This window comes from Hyperoodon ampullatus (genome assembly GCF_949752795.1).
Source record: "Hyperoodon ampullatus genome assembly, chromosome: 10".
NCBI lineage: Eukaryota > Metazoa > Chordata > Mammalia > Artiodactyla > Ziphiidae > Hyperoodon > Hyperoodon ampullatus.
The window spans coordinates 66,843,750-66,852,110 of NC_136923.1; positions in this window are offsets into that span (position 1 = coordinate 66,843,750).

Sequence of the window (8,361 nt, forward strand, 5' to 3'; positions counted from 1 at the left end):
CTATAGGAAAAAAGAAAAGAAAAAGAAAAATGAGGACATAGTTCACAAAAGAAGAAATACGAATAGCCATTAAACATATTGAAAGATGTATGCCACTCATAGATAAAGAAATGGATTAAAACAACCATAAAATATGATGTTTACCTAATCAGAGTGGCAAAGCTTTGAAAAATGTATAACAGCTTTTGTTGGCAAGAGTGTGGGGAAACAGGTAGTCTCAAACACCACTGCTTCTGGGAATGTAAATTGATATAATTTTTCCTAAAGGTGAGTAGATGTGAATTTAGATGAATTGGTATGAAGAACCTTTAATATATTCATATACTCTAGCCCCCAAATCCCAGGTTTATAAATAAGCTTTTCATAGAAGTATTGTAATATGTATAATAATGAAAAGTTAAAAAGCTGGAAATAGCACCAATGTCCACCAGTAGCAAAACTGTTCCAAAAAAAAAAAAAGAAAATGTGGGCAGGGATGGGCAAAATCCTTACTTTGTTTTTTTTACTAATATAGTTCAATATGAGTTTTTAATTTATGTGTTTCATTTATTTATTTTTGGCTGCATTGGATCTTCGTTGCTGCACGCGGGCTTTCTCTAGTAGCAGCGAGCAGGGGCTACTCTTTGTTGCAGTGCACAGGCTTCTCATTATGGTGGCTTGTTGCAGAGCACGTGCTCTAGGTGCGCGGGCTTCAGTAGTGGCACACGGGCTCAGTAGTTGTGACTCACGGGCTCTAGAGCGCAGGCTCGGTAGTTGTGGTATACGGGCTTAGTTGCTCGGCGGCAGGTGGAATCTTCCCAGACAAGGGTCGAACCCGTGTCCCCTGCATTGGCAGGAGGATTCTTAACCACTGCGCCACCAGGGAAGCCCCAATATGAGTTTATTTTACTTCTTCACGTTCTCACTCCCCATGTCAGCTGCCTTAAACCCTGTAAGCTACAAAACCTAAGAAGCAGATAACAGTCAAATGACCTAGTCAGTTGAGCGAGTAAATGCCTGCTGCCTTACTATGAGCAAGGCTGAGTTAGGGACATTAGCTCAGAAAGAGAACCTTCATCCTTGTGCTGTGTGAATGTAGACAAACTATCGATACTTACTTTTAGACCTCAGTTTCTTCATCTCTGTATAGAGACCGCTGCAAAAAATCACCAAAGTGGAGTAAAGAATAAATCAAACATAAGAAAGAAAAAAATACTTGGAATTGAACCTACAGGTACAATTACATAAACCTAACCACAAGCCAAAACTTCCATGTTGTGCTTATTTCCTAAGATTGGAAGTTTAAATGAGATGGGCATAAGTGATAGTAAATGTTACATGTTAAGGTATTACAGGACAATGGGAGAGACAAAGACATACATTTCTGTAAATAACTACATAAAAATAGCCAACAGTGCAAAGCAGCATATGTTCAAGTGCCAAATGAGCAGTAGACAAAGACGTGGTAGGACTTGGGAGGAGGGAAGAGTGGAGGGTGGGCTGGGATGCTCAGAGATGACTTCAAGCCTACCTTCCCCAGGCCATGGGTGATTCTCCACATGGTTTGAGGAACAGGCTGGTGAAGGGACACATTATAACAAAGCCACTTAGGCATTTGTTGTTTTAATTAATATGTGTAATTAATAAAAGACATAACAAAATTTACCATCTTAATCATTTTTAAGTGTACAGTTCAGTAACTAAGCATTTCCACATTATTGTGCAACCAATCTCCAGAGCTGTTTCATCTTGCAAAACTGCAACTTTGTACCTATTAAACAACCATTCCGCTTTACCCTCCCCACCCAGTTCCTGGCAACCATCGTTCTCCTTTCTCTTTCTATGAATGTGAGTCCTGTAGTAATCATACAGTATTTGTGATTGGCTTATTTCACTTAGTATAATGTCCTCAAGTTTCACTCATGCTGTAGCGCATGTCAGGATTTCCTTCCTTTGTAAGGCTGAATGATATTTCATTTTATGTATATATCACTTTTTACTTATCCATTCATCCATTGATGGACATTTGGGTTGCTTCTACCTCTTGGCTACTGTGAGTAGTGCTGCAGTGAACACGAATGTGCAAATATCTCTTCGAGACCCTCCTTTCAGTTCTTTTGGGTATATACCCAGAAGTGAGATTTCTGGATCATATGGTAGTTCTATTTTTAACATTTTAAAGATGCTCCATACTCTTTTCCATAGTACTTGAACTATTTCAATTCCACCAACTGTGCACAGGTGTTCCAATTTCTCCACATTCTTGCTAACACTGTTTATTTTCTGGTTTTTTGTTTGTTTGTTTTGTTTTGGGGGGTTTTTTTGGCCGTGCCATGCACCATGCGGGATCCTGGTTCCCCAACCAGGGATCAAACCCATGCCCCTGCATTGGGAGCATGGAGTCTTAAATCCTGGAAGGTCAGGGAAGTCCCTATTTTCTGTTTTTTGATAGTAGCCATCTAATGGGTGTGGAGTGATACCTCACTGCAGTTTTGATTTGCATTTCTGTGTGTACTGGAGGGAGCATTCTCTCTGGGAAATGAATGGGTACGGTTGAAGAGCAGCCTCCTGCAGTGAAGAGTACCTCTACTTTCAACATCCATCCAGAGCATGATGGGAAAGGACCAGATCCCTCATCTTTGGGGTTTTTCCAGTTCCTCTACCCCATTATTCTACTCAAGAAATACAAAAACCGAAGGCACCAACCTGTTGTACTATTGTACTATTTTTTCTTCTGGACAGAGCATCTGATGCCCTGGGTCTCTTTTTTCCTACTGTGGTGAATGGGACAATGGAAAAGAAAACCTGTTTTTATCTCATGTCCCTCGGTCCCTTGACCTAGATACATCCAGAAATAGTCCATTCTTTTCTTCTTTTTTTCTTCTTCTTTTCTTGGTCCCTTTAGTTTACCCGAGCCAAAATATCTTCTAAGAACACACCAACTCCTTACCTCTCCCTCATGTAGAAAAAAACACTCACAACTCCTCTTATTCATTATAATCACTCTTTTCAGTCTTTCTCCAACTGGGTCACAATGTGTAAAGCATCTTGCTGCCTGCATCCTAAGTAGAGGTAAGAAGGAAAAGGAGGAAAAGGGGAACAAATATATAATGAACCCTTACAATGTGCCAAATGTCCATCACTGTTAAAAACTTTGACACATTTAGTCCTCACAACAACATGAGATCAATATTATTATTACTGCCATTTTGAAGATAAGGAAATGGAGAGTGAGGGTTTAAATAATGTGTCCAAGGAGACACAGATATTGAGAAAGCCAGGATTTAAGCCCAAAGCTCAGAAAGAAACCTGTGCCCTCCTCATTACTCCAGATTTCTTTCAGTTCTAAGGAGTTTACCTCTTCCCCATGTTCAACTTGATTGTGTTTCTATGGAACTGTCATTGCTTCCTCTTACTTCTCTTACTTTGATAATTTGATAAATACTAATATTAATACTAATATCTTACATTTATGTAATAACACCTTATAGTTTTTCAACATATCCATCCTTTCTTTCATCTCATTCTCAGGAAAAACACAATGTATTAGTTTATATTTTTAATAGCTTTATTATTTTTCAAGGACTCATACATGCTTGTTGCAAGTAAAATTAAGCAATATAGAAAATTATAAAGAAGTAAAAAATACACCCTAAGTCCCACTACCCATAGATAATCACTATTAATATTTTAGTAAATATGCATTTCATATATCTCTACATTTGTATAATTCGCCTAAGTGGTATCATACTGTACCTGCTTCTGTAACCTGCTTTTTTTCATTCAGAGTATGTTGAAAAGAGCTTTCCACATCAATTAATATAATTTTACATCATCTTTTTTTTTTTTTTTGCGGTACGCGGGTCTCTCACTATTGTGGCCTCTCCCGTTGCAGAGCACAGGCTCCGGACATGCAGGCTCAGCGGCCATGGCTCACGGGCCCAGCCGCTCCACGGCATGTGGGATCTTCCAGGACCGGGGCATGAACCCGTGTCTCCTGCATCGGCAGGCGGACTCTCAACCACTGCACCAACAGGGAAGCCCTACATCATCATTTTTAAGGGCTACATAGTATTCTTTTCTTAATTTATTTTTTATTAAAGTATAGTTGAATTACAATGTTGCATTAATTACTGCTGTGCAGCAAAGTGACTCACACATATATACATTCTTTTTTAATATTCTTTTCCATTATGGTTTATCATAGGATATTGAATGTAGTTCCCTGTGCTATACAGTAGGACTTTGTTGTTTATCCATTCTATATAGACCAGTTTGCATCTGCTAATCCCAAACTCCAATCCATCCCTCCCCCACACCCCGGCTACATAGTTTTCTAATTTAGGAATGTATTTTACTTGACCAGTCTCCAGTTAATGGACTCTGAGACTACTTCCAATTTTTTTTTTTTTTTTTTTTTTTTTAGAGACGGAGTCTCGCTATGTTGCCCAGGCTGGAGTGCAGTGGCAATCCACAGGCGCCATCCCACTACTGATCAGCACGGGAGATTTGACCTGCTCCGTTTCCGACCTGGGCCGGTTCACCCCTCCTTAGGCAACCTGGTGGTCCCCCGCTGTGCGGACACCCGATCGGCATAGCGCACTACAGCCCAGAACTCCTGGGCTCAAGCGATCCTCCTGCCTCAGCCTCCGGAGTAGCTGGGACTACAGGCGCGCGCCACCACGCCCGGCCCAATTTTTTATTGTTATAGAAATTATTGGAAATTCCCTGGCTCCCACGGAATTAGGACTCTGTGCTCTCATTGCCGTGGGCCCGGGTTCTATCCCTGGTCAGAGAACTAAACTCCCACAAGCTGCACCGTGAGGCCAAAAAAAAACAAAAAGAAAGAAAAATTATTAACCCCAACTTAAAGATTAGGGAACTGAAGCTCTGAGAAGCTAAATGACCCCTTTTTCAATATCCAAGACCAGAACTATGCTGCTCAGGCCAAGCCCCAGACTTCTGACTCTCAAAACAGTATTCTTTCCAACTAGACCACAGGAACAGGAAGCTGGAATTACTGACATAAGATATGGACTTGACAACTAAAAAAGAGGTTTTTTTTTTAACTGCCCCATTCTTAAAAAGTTAAGCATATACTTGCCATAAAACCAACCATTCCACTCCTGTGTGACTTACCCAAAAGAAATGACACATACATCCATACAAATACTTGTACATGAATGTTCATAGCAGCTTTATTTGTAGTATTCAAATAAAAGCAACCTAAATGTTCATCAACAGGAAACTGAGTAAACAAATTGTGATGCAGCCATTCAATGGAATACTACTCAGCAACCAAAAGGAAGGAAGTATTGATACATACAACAACATGGACGAGTCTTAAAAATAATATATTGAGCAAAAGAAGCCAGACACAAAGGAATACGGACTGCATAATACCGCTCATATGAAGTTCAACAGGCAAACTAGGCTATACTATTGGAAAGTGCTCAGTGAGGTCCTCCCCTCTGCACACGTTTCTCAAAGGCAGACCTACCTGTGAGGACCACATGTCTGAAGCCCTCACCATGCCACCACACGTGTAAAAGCTGAATGGTTCCATGAGAAAGAAGACTTTGTGTCAAAAATAGACTTTCAAGGGGAAAAATAAAAGCTGTTTCCTGAAGCTAGGCATAGGGGAGCAATTCCTGGAAAGGTAAATGCTGGAAAACCTGGTTCAAATTTAGAAGGGTTGAGAAGGACTGCAGGTGATAACAATTCCAGGGCCCCCTCTGCCTCAGAGGTCCAATAAAATTCAACTGCCTCATTCGCCTTCGGTCTACCTCCTCCCATCACAGAACCTCCGAGACCACTTTAAAGACCATCTCAGTTTCTTCAGACAAGTGATTTTCAGACGCTCAGCTGATTAGGAAAGTCAGAGGTGGTTGCTTGCAAAAGAGAACAACACAAAACAAAACTGAAAGCCCTAAAGAAGGAAGAATCTCTATAAATCAAATATTTGTCTGTAACTGATCATGGCAGCCTGCAATAAAGGCATCTCCAAAACCAAACTGTTTGTTTTGTCTACAGAAATGTGTGTGTGTGTGTGTGTGTGTGTGTGTGTGTGAGAGAGAGAGAGAGAGAGAGAGAGAAGCTGAGAGAATGATATGCATGCGGCCAAGATAAGAGAGAGCGGGTGAATTTTTCATTTCTTACCAGACTTCCCACGACCAAAAGGTAATAAGGTCCATAATCAGCAAACTCTCAACTTACACCTGTGTGTATTCTTAAACCAGTGTTTTTTTTGTTTTTTTGATGTGGACCATTTTAAAAGTCTTTATTGAATTTGTTACAACATTGCTTCTGTTTTGTGTTTTGGTTTTTTGGTCACAAAGCATAGTGGGATCTTAGCTCCCTGACCAGGGATCAAACCTGCAACCCCTGCATTGGAAGGCAAATTCTTAACCGCTAGATCACCAGGGAAGTCCCAAACCAGTCTTTGAGTCTAATTACCTAGAGTACCTACATCAGAGGCACTTGAAGGAAGGGTGCTCTTGTTAACAGTGCTGGTTCCTGGGCTCCAGACCTCTGGAATTTAAGTCACTGTGTCTGGGATGGAGCCCAGGAATCCCCAGGTGATTCTTATGCACTAAAGATTGAAGACCATTACTTTAAACAAACACAGTGAGTTGTTTGTTAATGGTTTGCTCAATAGTTTAACTTGATTATAAGTTAACAAATTAACTCTATATTTTCACTGGTATATTTGAATTACATCTGTCTCAAGAAAAGCAATTATGAACTGGTGAAGAAACCAACGAACAAACAAAAACACTGGATGGTTGAGAATGTAAATCCATATAACCTTTCTGGAACTGTCAGCAATGTGTAAAAAAATCCTTCTAAATGATTTGATTCATATTTTCCACTTCTAGTCATGTATCTAAAGGAAATAATGAGTAAGCCAAGAACTATGTTATAAAAATGTTTATTTTGCCATTGTTCATAATAATGAAAAATTGAAACCATCTAAATGTCTAACATGAGATTGTTAATTAAGTTATAACAGTGCCATGTGATAAATGGAGATTCAATATTATCAACTAAACAGCCAAATTGTTTTAGTTATACCTGCCTACCCACTCCTACTGTTAATATAGTACCAGACACGAAACTGGCATTGGGCCTTTGTGATCTTCATAGACACAAAAAGATATTTCAATTCTTAATTCCTCATCTAAAAAGAAATAATTGTACACTTTAAAAGGGTGAATTTTATGGCATTCGAATTGCATTTCTATTGAAAAAAAAAGACAGGAATTAACATATGTACAGCACTTAGCATAAATGTCTGGCATTTAGACATGGCTCATTATGGGTAAATTCTCATCTGTGGTGTTGCCATGACTTCAAGCTCTAAGGTGACTACAAACTCTCCTTAAAACAAAATACTCGGAAACAATTACAGGGTTAACAGTGACAATAGTATATAAAGTTTAATCATTGGAATGTGGGTGACATTTTTCCTCTCAATTTACATGAAAACTTTACATGATTTTATACATTAAAATTTTACATGAGGGACTTCCCTGGTGGTCCAGTGGTTAACACTCCGTGCTTCCAGTGCAGGGGGTGAGGGTTCAACCCCTGGTTGGGGAACTAAGATCCCACATGCTGCACGGCGCGGCCAAAAAACAAAAAATTTACATGAAAATCTTCTATGATTCATAATATATACCACTTAAAATTAAACAAACAAACAAAAAACCCCCAGTATCCAGACATATTATATCTCCAGATTGTTCACCCTCAGAAGGCATTCTAGGGACTTTCCTGGTAGTCCAGGGGTTAAGACTCTGTGCTCCCAATGCAGGGGGCCCAGGTTCGATCCCTGGTCTGGGAGCTAGATCCTGCATGCATGCCACAACTAAGAGCCAGCGCAGCCAAAATAAATAAATAAATGCTTAAAAAAAAAAAAAAAAAAAAAGGTATTCTACCAGAAACTCAACACCACAACCAAGAGTTGATTTAATGTTATTCCTAAAGATTATGCATGCAGCTCAGCATTGGGGCAATCATAGGCACCCTGAAGTCTGACAGACTTGAGTTCAAATCCCAGCCTGTCACCTACCAGATATGAGACATCAGACAAATTCAAATTAATTACTCCTTCTAAATCTTGTACACTAGCATCTCCCTCCTATAGTAAGTAGGAGACCTAAATAAGACAAGGTAAATAAAGCACTTGGCATGGTGGCCAACACGTAGTGGGTTAGCAATAACATCTCACAAGATATTTCTTCATTTATAGAAGACGTTTTGGTTTTTTTGTTTGTTTTTTGTTTTGTTTTACTGCACAGCTTGCTGGATCTTAGTTCCCCAACCAGGGATTGAACCTGGGACCATGGCAGTGAAAGCACAGAGTCCTAACACTGGATG